Here is a 19,628-nt window from a genome sequence, read left to right as displayed (position 1 = left end):
TACATGTATGACATACAATAAAATCAATGTTGATCTCAGTGAAGTTTGCAAATTTCAAATTTGAGAGAAAGAAAAACTTGTTAAAATGTTCAATTTCCTCAGCACATCATGCATCCAAATATTGGACGCAGGAATGTTGTCATCAAACAGCTGGCATGCTACATTGTGGTGCGGCCATCCACTGGTTGGATTCCTTCCACAAAAATGGGTAAATGTACTACTCTCTTTAATGTCTTAATCTTTCAGTCCCCGTACTGAAAGAAAAGTTCATTATGTAGGATGTAAATTATGCACTTTTTATTTGTCATTCCAGACCAGGGTAACATTATTGCAAAATTATGGTGGGGGAGGGGGGTATAATTCATGGTTGGTTCAATAATTTTTGAAGCCACATCATGGTGTTTGAGGCTTACCTTAGGACCCTTAGTACTGCAGATACATGTATGTGAACAAGCGCGAGTGCACCATAAGCTCTGGCCCAGTTCCTGAATGTCTCAATTCATATGCAAAATAGATGCGCATGCACATCAATCGAGACAAAGGGGCGTGTTCCGAAAACTTTCGCCAAGAGTGCATTTACTGACGACAGCATTGTATTTGATCAATTTTTGGTCATTTTGTACATAAGTTTTTTATATTTTTTGGGAAACTTTGGGGGCTCGTTGCTGGAACAGCAATCACACGCTCAATTCATAGAAATGGGCCATGAACATGGATACAATGTAGCAATTTAAGGTAAAATTCTTGAACAAAAGATGGTAAGAATTTTGCTTTTTTTCTTCTTCGAAGTTTTTGACCAAAAAGGTATTTTTTTAATGGGAATAACAGTGGTAGACCGGGTAGAGGGCTGGTCACCGATAATGGCCCGATAAACACAGCAAATACAACAAATAATAACAAAATAACAAACACAACAAATAATAAAGTTTGTTCGTTATGTATAAGATGTATTTTAGTGAGTCAAAACCATATTTTCTTTGCCCGAACCTACATTGTATCCCCATCAAGTATCCACATTAGACTAAAATTCATGGTCACATGACCAACTACAATGAATGCTTGAAGTCCAATATTGCTGCAATCTGCACCAAAAGCTGCTTACCCCGGTACATGTACATTAATTTGCACAATTTTGTTTAGTTTTGGATACTTTTTGTACATTACTTGCATGAAAAATGCAAAGCATCTATAAATTTGAAAGTATTTGATAACATTACCATTTGTTCTCTACCGGTATCTGTGCTGATTTTGGTTGAAAAGATTCAAATTTTGGAACAACTCAAAAAAAATTTTTTTCCCTCAAATTAATATAGCGCCCTCTAGCGGTGATTTTGGATGCCAAGGTTAATTACTTTTTTATATCAGTTGCTATGGTAACCATGACATTTACTAACTGAAATTGATATTTTGCATTACCTGCCAATGTACAGTGTAGGTAAATGTATAGGTATGGTACATGTACATCTACCACATTGTCCTCCCACTATAATGGACTTGATGTACATGTACCAAAGGGCAAATCTGAGATAGCCCCATAGCCAAAAATCCTATTGAAGGTAATGTACATGTACTTTCTAACAATGTGCCACATTTCACGCTTTTATCATCAAATGCACAATTTATTCACACATCTGCTGTTCTACATGAACGCGGTTGGTTTTTGGTTAATTGAAAAGCAAGTCAAGAAATGCATTGTAATTAACAGTAATTAAGCTTTGAATCAACTTAAATCTACTGATGAGAATGTACCGGTAATTTGTGCAAAATTAAGATACATGTACGGTAATTCATTTTGAAATTTCAAAATCAAATTGTAATAACCCTCAGAAAATACAAAAAACCAAGCCATGAATATTGATTGATTAACACATAACTCGGAATATGAAAATGTTAACAAATTTATGTAAACATCAAAACTAAACGGCTTACATATAAAAAATATGTAATTGCAACTGCATGCACTGGCCAAGGAGTCTACTATTGTGTAGATATTTCATAATGCAATGAAATTGCATTCATATTTAATAGGTAGAGGAAGAAGCAACTGCGATTGATTGCTATACAGAATGTAAGCAATACAGGAAGTACTATAGACCAAGTGCTTTGTAGCAGCCAAGCAGGAAGCTGTTGCCAAGCTATTCCAGTCAATGGACAGTTTCCTTTCCTATGGAATACATAATGTGCAGTGTACGTGTACTATCTACATGTACCAGGTATGTCCATTCCAAACACTGTGTACCTCAGCCCTTTAACGTACGGACACTTTACATCAATTACCTTGATAAATCATATTACAATTGTAGGATACAGGACTGTTAGGGTGGTACTCCTCCTAAAAAGCATTTGAGGGCAATTCCATGGCAACTCATGCTACATTTGGAGAGGGTACTCTTCGCTCAACTACATGTTTGTGCTGTTATTCTAAAAAGTCAAAGCATTTAGGGTGGATTTTTTTTTCACAAGTCATTTGAAATTAAATGATTAAACCCACAAAAAAGGGCAATATTTTTATCATACAATTCTGTTGGTCTGGGAATAACTTTTTATCTGGGACTCACATTACACAAAAAGGACAAAGAAAAAAATTAAATGCCTTTCATTTGAAAGTTTTCCATTAGGTAATAAGTCATATTCTATCATTACTATTATTTAAAAAAATTATTCATGAAATCTGTAGAGGGATCCATTACGGTAACTCACGTTACAGTTTGTTCATCCATCTTTGGTACAAGTTTCAACATTTAAGAAACTATCAAACAACAAACTCTTTTGACAATACCCTTGAAAATAGCCATGAAACCTTTTCTCTTAATTTAAAACAAAAACACACGATAAGACTTGCATTTAACACAAGGTGCCAAAATGAGTACCTAAAATTAAAAAAAAAACTTAGGTAAAATACCAGGTTTTTTACCCCCCCCCCTAAAAAAACCCCACTTGACCATCCATCTCATTGGCACATTATTCAAATGAAAGATCTTGTCCCATTAATTTGATACCACATCTGAGGCTGTGAAGCTTGTTATTTTGAAGAGTTCATTAATTTTTTCATTTTCAGCCAAGTTTCATGGAATTGCCCTTGATACAAAGCTCAACAAATATTAAAAATTGCTACAGAAATGTTTTTCTGTACTTGGTGAAAGTTTATCTCAAGCAAGTTCTAAATGAACAAGACATGTTTATATTAGCTAAAAATATAATAACAGCGTTGCTGTTGAAACCCCTCAGCCAGAGTCAAGTTATCATCCGGAAACCATTAACATTTAACTCAACATGGTGACCTTGACCTTTGACCTTTTGACCTCAAAACCTATCCCAACTTGCCTACTCCTAAGGGCAACCCCCTTCCAAAGTTACAATCCCAAACAACATTTCTAACTGAAGTTATCATCCGGGAACTACATACGACATACAGACATAAAAATGGACGCCGTAGGCGATGACAATACCCCTCGAGCCTCTCGGCTGAGGGGTAAAAATGGAATTTTTAAAATGAACTTTTGCTTCACCATACATGTACCAACAAATAAGATGCAAGTATAACAGACGATAAGAGTCTGCCAATAACAATGCATCTAATCTTCATGTAGATTGTAGATGTAACACCATAGCTACTTTTGAGAGATGCCTAACATGCACAAAAAGTCTGGTTTCAAAATGAGCTCTTCATAATTTGTTATTCCCATACATTGACTTTATTGTACATGTGTAAAAGGGCAAATTCTGTGGAATGACATGAATCCAAACTGCACCCACTCCACATACCGTGTTAGTCTTCATTTGCACAAATGGCAAAATACATGCAAGTTTGTACAATATATACATGTAGACACTTAGCACAAATACATCAGTGAAAAATAAAAATGTAAGCAGGTAGCCATATCTCCTTGTTTGTCTATTGGTACTATGTATGTATTTGCTCATGGATTCCATGAGGGTGATTTGTATCAAGATACATACATTGTACATGTACAGTATATACAAATAATGAATGTTTGTGAGTGCAATGGTAAAAATCTTATTGTAATTTTTAATTGTATTTTTAATTATATTTTGCATTTAACTGCTTAATTTTATAAATATTTTATTTAATGAATTTTATCCTAAATGTATCAATCACTGTTAGCCAATTAGTTTGGAGAGCCCCTCGACAGAAACTTGTTTCTTTTGGGTAATCCTGCGGGAGCTTTTTGGCTGTTGTTTTCTGTTATGTTTTCTGTTATGTTTACTACTCAGTGTTATTTGTACATGTAATTGTTTTGTCTATGATTCACTCTTTGTAATATCCCGGAAAATGAAATAAATAAATAAATAAATAAATAAAAAATAATTTCATGAGGTGACAGATGAAATGTTCCATTCCACGAGGCAAAGCCGAGTGGAATGGGACATTTCATCTGTCACCGAATGAAATTATTCTTTCCATTGCACGAACGTGAAACAATCATTATTTGTTTTATATAACACCTGAAAAAATCCTTGTCATCTGATTGGTTGACTTTTAATAGCCAATATATTCAGGTTAAAAACTGTTTAAAAGTTCGACAAGTTCATCATATTTATATTAATGCAAACTGTTCAACAGGTTGAGAACAATCACATTCAATTTATCTCGATTTAAACAGCGCTACCTCCGGCAGCAGTGACACCGTGCAATGGAAGTTCTATTCACTGTGCAATAGAACTTCCATTGCACTGTGGGCTGCGCGCCACGTGTACGCCATGCATTGGGACGAATAATTCAATAACATGTGATCAACGATCCACCAATCAGATGACAGGGATTTATTCAGGTGTTGTATAATATGTAACATGTACCGGTATCTGGAAGTCAACTCATTCCTTGCTGTGTGGAAAGACTGATTAAATACTGCATGTACATAGTTCCCAGTCTTGCAGACTTGTATTTAATGTTTCAATCGTTTTATCTAAGTGTTTGTCACATCGTGGAGGATCAGTTCTGTATCAGAGTCAGAAGTCATTCGAATAAAAACTCCCAAACCAACATACCATGAAAAACCTGTTTAGTACTCACCAATGTGCTTGTTCACGATGTACCCTATTTATCAATTTTACTTCCAAGTTCTTCATCATTATGATAAAATAACAACACATTAACAATTCACCAAGACTTATTAATTAAACATCATAGTCTCGTACATACATGTATGTACATGGTTAAATGTTGAACATGTAGATGAGTAAAAAAAAATCAAGCTTCACTAGTACAAAGTTTCCAAAACATTTAGGAAACCAAAATTTCCAAAAAAAAGTGGACATTGTATGTGCATAATCTGCACTCAAGTTTTATTTCACAAAGAATCAAGGGTGTTCTGGAAAGCTATGTTACCCACGTATTAACCCTCCTAGTGGAAAGTCAATAGTCAGAGCAATATGCAAAACCCTCTACATAAGTACCGGTATACAGTCATAACATTGTTTTGCATAATTTATTACCATAATTGTGAAACCCTATTGTCTATGAACCTGCAACTTTTTACAATTAATTATCATTAATTATTCTAAGTGGGTGCCCATCTGCATTGAAATTGGAGGAGGGCAGAGGGCCCCAAAACGGACGTTTTTGGGATTAAACTTTGCACGAAGATTGTGCCTAAACGTGCATCTCGACAGCGTGGCAACAGGCAGAATCAAATTTAGCACCCTCAAATTCATGTGCAATTTTTTTATTGCCACCAGAAACTTCAAATAGACTTCATTTTCTAGGATAGACAGGATTTCTGGCCCACGGTCTAACCATAGAGCACGGCCTTGCTCTATGGTCTTATACAGAGAGACTCTGCACACACAACACAGGAACGTGAAGAGCAACGAAGCATGACCAAATCTGCCTGCCCTGAGCTAAACCACACAAAAGAATTGTGCAGGGATTCATTTCTTCAAAGCCTTATCTATACTCCACAGAAGATTACCTCTGGGGACTTTGAAGTGTAGGTGTTAACTCCATTAGCAAAGGTGGTTTTGCAGAACTTGAAGGGTTTTGAAGTGCAGAAGACTAGAATCATAAGAATCTGAAATTTAATGTTTTATATTATAATTTCAAGGTCTTTAGACAACTCACTGTGTGATATCAGCTCCCATGCTTGTTTCAGAATTACACACATGCAAATCCTAGTTTGAAGCAACATTGTAAAGAGACGCATGCGAGTGGAATGACAATTAAATGCTCAAACTGCTTGATATTTGACTACTAAAATTGTGTACCCTAAAATTCATTCAGTGATTAATTATGCAGAAACCGTCAGTTTTCAATGTAGAGTTGTGCAAGGTTTTACATTCTATAAACAAACCTTGCATGTATCATTTTCGTAAGAAATACATTTTGGAGCCCAAATAAGAGGGCTTATCTACGGTACCTGTGTTTAATGGTTGTCTTTAAACGCTAACATGTAGCTGAAAACTGATATTCTTAAACAGCCCCCTCTTTTGACTAATAATACATGAATGCTTACAATTTGCACAAAGGTCACAAAGAGTCTTTTGAAACTGTTAGTTGAAAAAGAACAGACAACTGGAAAGTGTATAAATGAGGTTTCAACTAAAGCCGTGTTCCCATTGGACTTTTTCTTCAGCGGCCACGCGGAAAGTTATCGTGACTGGCTTTGGTGTAATTCTACCGTGCGTTCCCACCTGGACTTATATTCCGCGACGGAACGGTTCATTCGCTGTTCGAGACTGGCAGAATGTCACACATTGCGGGCGCTGTGCACAGTCACCTTTGACCTATGCGGGATATGACGTGCCTGTGACGTATTTTTCGCGCGCTGAATTTAGTCGGCCACGTCATTTCTCCTGTGCCTTCATCAGCATTTTCACGTTCATCTAGCCCAATTAAACTCCTCACAAAATCGATCAAATCTGCCATGTTTCTAACTAGTAAAGTAGCGAAACTGCAGCAGCTGGACGAGATTGAAAAAAGCGCTGCAGCTGAGCGTAGTGCATGCTACACACGCTGTGTACGGTACGATGATAATATCACACCGCTATCAGTGCAAACGAGACAGGGAAGCATACTACCATTTTCGCGCGAATTCTGTGTATACAGGAAGTGTTGTTGTTTGCATAGCGTTTTACAGCGTGGACACGGTAGGTTTACAGCGCGGAGCGTTCCCATTGGACTTTTTAGCGGCCCTGTTAAGTTACCGTGGCTGCGCGGAAGTCTTCCGCGTCCTCTTTCGGCCTGTTAGTTTTACATCACGGTCGCGGTAAGTTGACAGGGACGTCAGTTTACCGTGTGTCCCCATTGGATTTAATTTTGTCATTCTACAGAAAAGTTGCGGTACTTTAACCAAAAAAAGTCCAATGGGAACACGGCTTTAGTTCAAGGGATGTGATAAGGTATGCGCGTTGATTCTCTGTGGAAATAAATCTAGAAGGCAGATCACTGAGTACAAGATGCCAAAATGACATAGAGCTATATTAAATTACTAGAGCGCTAACTCTTTATTCTTGCGCGCAGAGACGCTTTGAAGCCGCTCTGGGCGCAGACATTTTGAATTTATGTGCGTGTTTGTAGAACACAATCAAAATAGATGGATTGAATTTTAAAAGTGTACTCTAAATGCAACGCGCAAGTAGAAGATACGCAAACAACTTAAGCGTGTCATGGCGGTTAAAAAACGTCACGGCGAAAAGCATCTGCAGCGGAGGGACGCGCACACATTGCACTGTTTGCATAGAGCAAAATGAAACGCTCATTTGCTGATAGTGCGTTTCGGTTTTGGGTGTATCGGCTTCGATGACGCACCGGTATGGAATACAAACGCAGATATGCAAATAGCCGTACAAAAGCCGTACAAAATTTCGAGTTTTGCATAGGTTTGTGCACAAACATGGATGCGCCCATCAGGCATTACTTTGTACATCGAGTTAGCGCTCTAGTAATTTAATATAGCTCTATGCAAAATGACTACATAAAAACCATAATTTTAGCCCCAGCACAGGTTTTTTGACACACAAAAATACACTTAATTCATATCCCATCTCACTGGCACACCACTTAAATAAAAAATATTGTTGTACTCTTTCATTTGATACCATAATTGAGGTTGTGATGCTTGTATTCTGAACATTTTATAGATTTTCCACTTTTCCACAGATTTACTTTTGCGAGGAATTGCCCTTCATTTGAAACATTTGGAGAACACCAAATAGTTGGCAGCCTGCATAAAGGATACATAGAGAAGATTGGAGATGCCGCAGGGGATTTTTAGTTTATTTATTAGTTATTATAATTCTTTGGAGGAAAATGTTTGCCTCATCTGTGGCCTGTGATTCCTCTCATGCAATATGGATTTGTAAACATTAAAGGTAGCATCCATCATTTGTAATTTGTGCATTACATGTACATGTCAAATAAAAGAGAAAATCAATTTGTTAGTAATTTGTAAAGTTGGTTACGGGTACCCGATTCCGTAATTTGGAACCGGTTCCTGACATCAACGGTCGGGTACCCGGGTCCGATGCACAGGCCTAGTTGGAAACGGTCCTCTGTAGTAAGTTTGTGTGCTTAGTCTATGAGAGAGTGTTATATTACAGGGACAAAGGGAGACACAAAGCATTGTCCTCGAAAGTATAGTAAAACACGGCTGTATGTACATTTAGTGTCATAATACTGTTGATTAAGGGAAAAAATGTGTGCTTCACTCTGTTTAAGACCGGTTGGAGTCTAGATGCTGATAATTACCCGAGCCGAAGGCAAGGGTAATGATCATCATCCATACTCCAACCAGTCTTAAACAGAGTGTTTAATACATGCCAAACACATATTTATTCCCATTCATAAATACCTTTTCGGTCAAAACAAATCAAAACTTTTCGGTCCAAAAGTCAAAACAAGTCAAATATCATAAATTTCCAATGATTTTCCTTTTAACGATTTTACTTCATGTTTAAAATTCGAAACACCCCTGTAGCTATATTATGGAAGTGTCCATGTCTTAATAAACAACTCCTTATATGGAAATTGGTGCGCGCGTCGCGCGTAATGCGTGATGTCGCGCAGAACCCAGCTGTGCTGGTTTAGGGTGAATTTATGACTATGAAATACTGACTCACTGGTAGTATTGCGCATGCCTACATGTGCATTGTGAACATTCAACCAATAAAACGATATAAAAGGCACCGGATTTCAAAGGAGTCAAACTTTCATGTGACACTGGAAAAGTGTTTAAAACCAGCCAGCCAGCCGTGACAGGCTCTCGACCAATAGAAATGGGTAAACTGTCTTAGGTATTTATGAATATACATGTAAATTAAATTAAGAGAAGTCTAAAGCAGAATATATTCCATTTTTTTTAAATGCGTGTCGAGCATGACCTTGCACGGTGTGTTTCAAATAGATTTTTATTTATATTAACTGGTCATTTTACTGATAAATAAAACTTCTGATATCAACACAGCCTACAAATAATGCTACATGTACGTAAAAATGGCTATCCATCTCTAACTGCTTAACTCAATCAGACTACTAGACCATCAGACACTGGTTCCAATATGATTATATTCCTACTCCATTAAATATATTGCTAATCAATTCAATTTGTGTTATTCCAACGTGATTCTTCCAGCACACAATGGAATAATGTTATGAGAAGTACCTAACTAAATTTACCTTTCCGTTAATGCAGTGGGTATATATCTTCTCACAGTGATGGCCATGATATCACTTCGTCACTGACACATTTCACAGCAAACAAATTAAGTTAGACAGTGGTTGCTTGTGTTCATATTTGACAAAACGTAAGATACAGAAGCGGCACAAATTCATTCACAGAGGTTCCCGTGTGGGTAGAGGACACAAGATCTATATCAAATTACTGCAATTAAACTCAAAGTAAACAAATTTATTGCTGTCCAATTTATTCAAAGTTATCAGGTTTGTGACAACCACATGCAATGTTTAAATATTTCCTCATTAAAAAAAGTTTTTATCGGAAGTCTATGGGAAAAAAAATTCCATGTACTGGTATTTTAATGTACATTTAGGAAATAATGCTGACATTCCTCTCCACATACTCAAATTTCGGCTCAATATTTTTGTTTGGCTTTTCACTGAATGATTGTTGTCATGGAATACATAAATATTTACTCAGTCAGTGATGCAAAACTCCTATTTAATTTTTGCAAAATTCACACATTTTCTCCCCAAGTTGTTAACTTTCTGAGTTCTATTTTGTTTTTCCCTTTGTTTTTCTGCAAAAGTTTAACTCTCTTTTTATGTCATGTTGCCCATGACATTCTATCCAAACATGGCATTAGCACACATAAAGGGTAAAGAATATTTAAACATTTTAGGCTCAATATCTTTTTGTAAAGAAAATCACTAATACTTGAATGCCTGATCAGAAGTCACTACAACAGTGCCCCCAGGTGACAGGAAAGAAAGTGGCCATTGTATATTAGAGGTCAAACTGGTGTCCCATCATTTTCACATATTCAAAGGCTATGGATATTTACATAAATGATGTGTTACAGTAAAATTCATTTTAATAGCCCATATAAAGCCATTCCAACTGGACTTTTGTACCATAAATTTGTGTAAGGTTAATACCCTTGTGTACATAGCACAGATTAGGGCAACTTGAATATCTGATACAGCAACTTCCACTTGGACTTGCACTGATGCCACATTCGTTGTATGTGCATGATTGGCCAAAATGTCAGGCGTTGTGGGCTCTGAGGTAAACACATGAGGTAACCTTTCAAAGAACTGGACAAAACAATTGAATGATACAATGTGTAACAGTATTGTACATTCAGACTGGCAACTAGTAATTCATAATACAACAATACATTTAGACAGTAAACTAGAAGAACCCCACAAGTTTTGATTCAATTGGTTTCTTTGTGCCATTAGAATTCTTTAAGGGCATCCCATTATATTTCATGTTTCTTGGCCTTTGAAATCTCAAGAAAAACAAAGTGCAGGTCACACCTTGTCTTTTTCTTTGTTTCTTAGTCAAGTGGCTTAGATCAAGTGGGCTAAAAATCATTCATGATGTTATCATTGTTCACATGATTTTCCATATACTTTTATTAGGTTCACTGTGCCAGTAAGTACACGTAACTTAGTGAATTTGAAGCTCATCTACATGTAAACTGAGGTTTGGCAAGTTTGGCAAACGTGATGATATCTGGGGGGAAAAAGGTAAATGCGCGCGACTTTAGGGTATAATGGTATCCATTTTGGATCTTTCAAATGTCCTCATAATTTTCCAGTCACTTATATGCTTTAGAAAATGTTTATTCAAAAAAGGACTCAGAATCCCCAAAATAGACTTTTCAAATAATAACAAATTAAAAAATATACCAAAATATGGGAATAAGTATATACCCTGCAGCTATTTACAATTTATGCAAATTAGGCACCCTTTCCAAAATGATTTCAGGTGTAACCCCTTCTGAATACATGTATCTTCTCTAGGGCTATAAGAATCTATCTGCCAAGTGTGGTGCTTTGGACCAGTCGGTCTCGATTCGGACCATAAGCCAGAAGAAAATATTTTCCTTAGTTTTATTGCCTTTAGTCAAATCATTATTTGCTTAAACTGAGAAATTAAACCGAGATTCATCATTTCTAACATTTTTAAATTGACACTGTAACTAAACTGAAACACTGTGCAACCATATAATGCCCTACTCCAATCATCCTGCATTTGTCACAAAAACAAATGCCAAATGTTTAGTTTTAAATTATAAGCATATCATGAGTCGATGATCATGGGGAAAAATTGCCCAGGCAATTATTTTTTGACGCACACAATTTATGTACATGCACAGTATGTATGTGCACCATGCAACTTATATCTTGGCTGCACAGTGTAAGTTATGACCAGTAGATTGAATTGTTTGCATCATAATAGACTTCACTGTACCCAACCAATGCTACAATGATACATGTAACTAGCATGGGTATCTCCAGACAAGTTTGATTTTCGAGACGTTACAAGTTTTCATAATCTTTTGGAGAAAATTTGAACTTTTTTTAATTTAAGATTTCACTTTGATCAAACTTGTACTAAAAAAATCTGTCAAGTTGTACAGGTGTCCCGTCATCTGATTGTCAATTGTTACGTCTAATCCACTTGATCATTGCATGGAAAATGAAGGCTGCACACGTAATTTCTTTTTATTGTATAAGCCAGGGTTCGACTTAGGCAGTAGCCCGAAAAACAGGGGCGGGCTAGTCAAACTATTCCTTCAGTAGCCCAGCTGGAGAGTCAAACATTTTTGGGCTACAGCAAAGATGAAAGGACAGGAAGAAATAAATCAAAAATTCAGAAAGCACACCTGTATCAATTTGTGTTTAATTTTATTAACTGTTTTGGGTTAAATTATTAGATCTGTTTATTAAAAACCCTGACAAGATTGCCTCAGGATACACATTTTATGCACATTGTTGTTTATGAGACACTCTATAAAAGAAAAACATGCAGGCTAGTGAAAATGCCCACAAGCTAGTTAAGAGTCTGTTTCAGTAGCCCGACTGGCCAGTGAAAAAATAAGTTAAGATCGCACCCTAGCCTACATGTACATGTGCATACTGTACATATACATGTATCAGTAAATGTTCTGTGTGTGTTTTGGTAAGACAACATGGGCAATATGGACGTGTTTTTCACGTACGCAACTAACTCTCATTTTGCACTTTCAAATATGTGAAAAATACGTAGTTGTTTTTATTTGTGCTGCCAAAGATGAGTCAAGTGATGCATTTTTGGAAATTTCCGTTAGTAGTTGGTTTGTAATTGGGGGAATCCATGAATGGATGCGCCGAAACGTTGACACGACGCACACACGGGCGCGGCAGTGCATGACATCGCGCAGCTGCAATCTGCTGAATGAGAACGTGTTCCGGATGCTGATTTCTGGCGCAATTCAAAATATGACTCTGCAACTTTTGAATTGAAATCAAGGTCTTGGGATATTGTTTTCTCTTATACAGCATTCACAGAGCTAAAACTTCATTAGATTAGTTGTTAAGCACCGGTCTTTAGATTTTGAGCAATTTTGTTGGTTCAAACAAAACAAATGCACAAATAACAAAATTATGATCAACTCTACTTTTAAATAATGCCCGTCATGCGACTGTCCATTTGAGCGTTTGATGTGCCAACAATTTGAATTCAAATTATGGTCAGTTAATTCAGACACACGCCAGGTCAGATTATTCAGTTTTTTTCATTAACGTCATGATTTCACCAAAACAATTGTCACATAGTCTTGTGTCATTGCTCATTAACTCAAAGTACATTTGCCATTCAAGGTCACCACTGTAGATGTACACATTATTTTTGGGGAAAAGAACACTTTTTTTGTGATTTGGTCCTCAAATTAGTATTGCTAATTGGTTCAAATAAAGGCCTAATGGTTAAGAGTGTAGTTCTGATTTTCCAATGCAAGAACTTAAAAAAAAAAAAACAATCCCAAATTTAAAAATAAAAGCGCAGATATGCTGAAAACAGCATTGTCATATTGTGGCTATACTTGATTTCCATAATGCATCGCAGTTCATCATATGACCATCTTTTAGTTGTCTAAAGTGGATATCAAATAGATTTTAAACCAGAACATATATTTTTGACCAAAAAACTATGCATAGTTCCATGTATCGGTATTTTATGAAAATAATTAAAATTAATAGTACTATTTTTAAACTGGCTGCCACAGAAATAATGGACATCTCACAATATTAGTTTGGGTAAAAAGTTGACCACATACGTACACGTTAGGAAAAGTCCCAATTTCATGCCAATCAGCAACAACATTCATGAGTTATAAAAGAAAATACATATAGGAAGGGGCATATTGTGATAGGTCAACTATTAATACGTCACACGTATTTACTACTTACGTCGTTACTACATCACAATTACTTTGTCATCATCATTACATTCATGACAAAATTATCAAAATTCATGCAATGGACTCATACGGCAATCGTCCAAAATTATTTTTTTTCATTGTACCGGTAGGTGAAACATTTCACTATTTACCAAAGTACTTGGTGCCTCAAAATTAAATGAACCTGTCTCAGAAAAATGGAAATTTCATGCAGATTTTCACGAAACCCTTTTTCCTCTGGGTTAAGCGCTGTGCTTATTGCTTATGGTCTCCATGAAATAGACAGAGGCTCTGTTAGCTGTTTGAAATAGATGGAGGCTCCGTAAGCTCTGTTAGCTACTTGTATGGCTGTTAAGCAGTGCTACTGGTTTGAAATTGGGCCCAGGTCAGGTGTTAACGCTTTTATGTTTATACAAAAAGAATCATGAAATTCTACCTCTTCCAGTTTATTCTTCTTTTTTTTAATTTGAAAAAAAAAACAAGAAATAAACAACATCCTTTTGGGTTTTATACCGGTAGGTTTACTTACACATTTGATTCCCATATTACTTCTGGTTTGATGACGTTGATGTGCAAAATAAATATTGATTTATTTTAGACAGGATAGATACATGCAATATAAAGTAAAAAGAACTTCCGGAAATATAAAATAACATGAAAGTAAAAGTTTACATGTATGTTTTAATGACACCTAACTTCCAGTTATAGATATGTTAATATCACTAACCCTAACCTCCCCCAACCCATCAAACCCCAACGGCATGTTTTGTTGGTATCTTTCAGGATGGGTATGGTACCCCTAAACTGACAGTCTTTTACATTGGGTTGGGCAGTGTGTGTGTGTGTGCAGTTTCCCATATGGTGTTGGAGTTTGCCAGGATGGGTATGGTTTTTAGTAAAAAATGCTAGGGAGTTAGGGTTAATTAATCAATCATGCCACAAACATCACCACTGTATACAGATTTAATTTAATTCACAGATATAATTACAAAAGGAAAAAAACGACCCTATTCATATTCTCCCTACAACAATTTCCGGTCTGATGACATCATTATTTTCATTTTTTTCATTTTGATAACCCATTTCTTTTTTGGGTGCATGGGTGAAGGGACAGTTTGCAACTCGGTCAATCCCCTTCAGTAGGTCCCTTTGAAGAAGATTGTAACAGTAGGTTACAGAGCTGGCTGACTGTGAATTAGCCATAGAATTGCTCAAGGCACCTTCAGTTGGCAGGGGGTGTTCCCAACTTGGCACAGTTTGTATGCCCGAAGCAGGAAAGGCCAACAACCCATGGAGAAGTTCCTGGGTCTTTGGTAGAGTACAGCAATCAAGGTGTAATTACCTACAACTGGGATCTTGCTGAGGCCTGGGGTCTTACACTTTGTCAATTACCATTTGTCTTGAAATAAGTCTGGACTGTTAACCACATGGTCAGTGACATACTGTAGGGGTTAACAGTTCATGTTTATGTTATATTTGCCGGGCTTCTGCCCAAGAAACCGGATATTGAATTATTTTGGAGGTGAATAAAATATCCTGATTATTTCCGGAGACCAAATATTCATGATTAAAAGCAATCATATAGTGAGGATTCTGTTCACTCTTACAGGTACAAATGGGAACGCTTGCTTTTTGTGCAATTTTTTTTCCATTTGAAAAACAAAATTGCTCAAGACCTTAAGAAGGGTGCATTTATAAAGTTAATACTAACTTGTTGAGGTTTTAGCTTAGTGGATACTATCCATGTTGAGAAAACAGAGAAAACGTATGCATAATGTTTGGGGTACCTTCGTAGCCGGTAACTGGATTCCGTTGCTGATGCACGTAAAAATATGTGTCTGCGGGCACAGTTTCTAAGACCACCTTCTATGACTGTTCTCTTCCGAATGATACCAGTTCAAGCGGAATAATTTCACAGGGTATTTGGTACCAGTCCTACAGGTGTATCTTCGCTTTGGGCAAGGATTTTCACCTTAAAATCACCAGGAATGTTTCCGGGTAATTGCAAATGTCCATACCTTCGGGAAAAATTTAAGAATTTGATTGTGAAAGAAATATCAAATTTCACTCCAATATCACTGCCCAAAAACCAGCATTTCTTGCAACAGAAAACACATACCAACTGTATCAGTGTTATTACCTGTTACTGCTAAACGGCCTGGAAGAAACCTGCTGCTGAGTCTAAATTAATTCACATGTGTGCACATGTACATAAACATCTACATGTAAGACCTAATTTAAAAAGAAAAAAATAGTTTGCGTCCTAACAAGGATGGGTGTTCAAGTAAAATGTTAAAATGTGTAAACAGAAATTAAACCCCAAAAAATCCCTTAAATTGTATAACTAGGATTCAACTCGATGATGACACTGACACCAACTTTTGTGGTTAATGACAGAAAGCAAACGCATTGTAGGTCAGTTCGTGATTCAGACAGGACCTTACACTTCTCTCTCAATTTTCCCTTCAATACACAACTTCCGTAATACAAACATGTAGACAGTATGTGTATCAGTCCACTGTGCATTGTATGTGAGTGGACTCAGGCATTTTTACCTGAAATTTGAGGTACATGTACATGTACATAAGTGCAATTGTAACGGCATTGTAACGGAATTACGTTTCAGAGAAATATTGGCTATAAAATAATTTGACATGCTGTGGATTAATCTTATGGTCTACCTGATTACAAACACTCTTATGGTCTGGTTATACCCTGCTATCATATCAAACTAAAAAACTGAAAGTTCCTGTATGTGGAAAGATCCAAGTCCAAAAATGTGTCGGTAACGGAATTACGTCAGAAAATTGGGTATTATTTTTCCCTCAACTTCAGAAGAATTTCCATGAAATCTATAACACCTTAGCTTTATTGTTCATACTAATTTTCATAGCATATGGTGTCAGCTATTTACGAGCAGGATGTTTTGGATATACTTGCCTTTTTTACCAGAAATGCTAGTGGTAACGGAATTTCTTGAAAAATTCCAATTGTTATATCAGATTTTAAAAAATTAATATACTGTAGGTGTGCTGACAAAGAGCCATTATACAAGTCAACTGGATGTCAAGCTGAACAATTATGACAACTATCATTAGGTTAGCACCTACTTGAAATGGTTTAATCTTGAAAATATCCAGAATGTTTTGGTTACCCAATGAAAGCTAACATTTGTTTATGATCATTGTATTTTCAGTCTCCCAAGACTACATGTATCGGTACATGTATTTTGGTTTTTCTTTTACCATGTACATTTACATGTATACTCCATCCTTGAAATTTTTCCCCCGGAAAAGCAGATGGGTTGGTAACGGAATTACAACATTTTAACAAATTTTACCTGAAAAATTGACATTCTTGAATATCAGATTATCTGAATGAGTGTGTTAACATTCCACATGAAACTCCACCATAATAAACTATAATAAACATCCCTGTGTGCAAAATTGGAACACAAAGATGATTTTCATAAGGAATGAAAACCTGAAAACGGAGGGAAAAACATGAAAAATACCCCCAATAAACATTGGACCAAAGTGTCTAAAATTGGACTGAAAATAAAAAAATGTATTATACCATCCTGTGATTGATTATTAAACAAACAAACAAAAAGAATTACTCTAGCCTCAGAAATGGAAGCTGGGTAATTCTGTTATCTATGTAATTCTGTTACCAAATGTAATTCCGTTACCGCTGTTTTGGAATTAGTAAAGATATTACTGAAGTTAGTGTTTAAGAATCTTGGTAGGTAGATGAAGTAAGAGATTTGATAGTAACAGGAAGAAAACTTTTTGGGAAATTTCAGTAACGGAATCACATGAAAAAGGGACAGATTTGAACATTTTCTCCTGTAAGTACCGGTACCAGATTGAGTTATAGAAAACGCTTTACAAATTAAGATTCTAGTGTACAAATATATACCATAAGGAAGTACTGAGAAAATTAAGGTAAGGATATTGTGACTTGTTGAATTTTTAAAACAATCAGCTTGAGGATCACTCAATGAAGAATAAAAAGACCCAAGTTTCATATCTGATTTTCAGGAAAACTTTTCAAGTTATACAAAAGAGGTTTTCATTTGCGTACATGTATGTAGTATGTATGTATTTTCAGCACAAATCTCTGATTCGTTTCCAAGATGTTGGCCTCCAAAAACCCTATAAATTAACGTTGGTGACTTGCGAGTGCAAAAATAACGTGACACCCTATTTTTGGAGGGCCATATCTCAGAAACCCTCAGAAGTTCTGGCCTAATATTTTGCACACAAGTGTTCATTATACATAGAAAGGTACTGACAGAAATTGAGTTGGTGGCTGTCAAAGATTTCTGGACCATGGTTGAGCTCATATGGAATGAACCCCACATGTAACTTATTGTAAGGGAAAAGGTATGCTGTTGAGTTGAAAGGAGCACTTTTGTGACAATGTGCTCATTTGGGCTCGAAAATGCATTTACCCGGAATGATACTCGATGGAAAGGTCGTTAAAAATAGAATAAGAATGTTCACACAAAGTTCTACGTACACGTGTACGTACACGTGTACGTACATGTACACTTTGAAAATTTGCTGTTTTTGTGGAACTTCAGTGCGATGGAATTTCAGGGTATAAAATTTTGGTCCTAAATTATGGTAACATGTGTGACTGGAATAACGACAATTTTCCAGTCACATGCACATGTATTTCTGGGCAAAAAGTTTCCTCAAACGCGCACACTGGAATTGTGTGTGCCTGAAATCAGTGCGGGACATATCCAACAGTGAGTTTTCACTTTATTTGATCTGCAGTTAATGTGACAGATTTGCACAAAACGCAATGGCTTTATTCACTGCTGGGAAATACGTACATGTACATACCGTATGTACCGTAGGCAAGGCAAAAATCAGTGCTGCACCCGATGAAACAAACAGGGTTTTCAAAATAGGTTTGTCCGTAAATGTAAGACACTGTGTGGAATTTCTTTTGACCAAGCCCTTCGGAATATACCGGTACCTTTAGATAGTATCAATTTGCCACGAACAATTTACATTATACCGGTAGGAGTACGTACTGTAACAAAATTGTGTGTATACAAATTTTGATGCTGTGAAAGAAAATTGCAAGGTTGTGGAAAAATATGATATGTCATGAAATGTACGATGTCGTAAAAGAAAGTCTCAATGTCTTAAAAGAAATTGACATTTTAGATGTTCCTTAGGGCAGGCCACCATATCCACATGTTGCGTCAGCCTGACGCCTGCACATCGTTAATAATTCCAAGGAAATTGAAGTCCTGATCTGAATTATCTGCTTGATGTTTTATCAGGCCCGTGGAGAAATTTTTTTTAACAGTTTGAGAGTACCTGATAACCTAATTTCGATTTTTCTTACATGTAGCATTTTGTTTACATGTGTGCATTTGATAACGCCCCATTTTGACCATGTTCTAATTAGTTAACGATTTTGTATCGATCAATCAGCACTGAGTTGAACAGTCAATCTTGTCTTGCACATAAAGTCAGCTCCTAACTATTCTACATCAGGCCTCGCAAAATTTTTAAAAGTGTAGTTGCCCTTCGGGCATTGAAATCTGGTTGCCCGAATTTCATTTTCAGTTGCCCAATAAAGAACTTTTAATATTGCCCCAAACTGAAGGCCAAATACTAATAATGTACATGGCTGCTTTACCTGAAGTGGCTCAGGACTCACAAAATTGGCTGTCCGACGTCCCGGTACAAAATATTTTATACTTGGCTGCTGCGCTATCGCCATTTTGCAAGCCT

General features: G+C 36.4%; 1 protein-coding gene across 1 annotated transcript in view; it reads right to left on the bottom strand.

Annotated features, from left to right (window-relative positions):
• The window catches only part of LOC119720060 (transcription factor 12-like), a 108,033-nt gene that overhangs the window by 74,824 nt on the left and 13,581 nt on the right, over positions 1-19,628 (bottom strand). The gene's annotated exons all lie outside the window — the stretch shown is intronic.

Source organism: Patiria miniata, unplaced genomic scaffold (genome assembly GCF_015706575.1).
Source record: "Patiria miniata isolate m_02_andy unplaced genomic scaffold, ASM1570657v1 HiC_scaffold_9, whole genome shotgun sequence".
NCBI classification, from domain to species: Eukaryota; Metazoa; Echinodermata; class Asteroidea; order Valvatida; family Asterinidae; genus Patiria; species Patiria miniata.
Note: the sequence above shows the minus strand (reverse complement) of the source record. Positions and strands in the feature narration are given on the sequence as shown.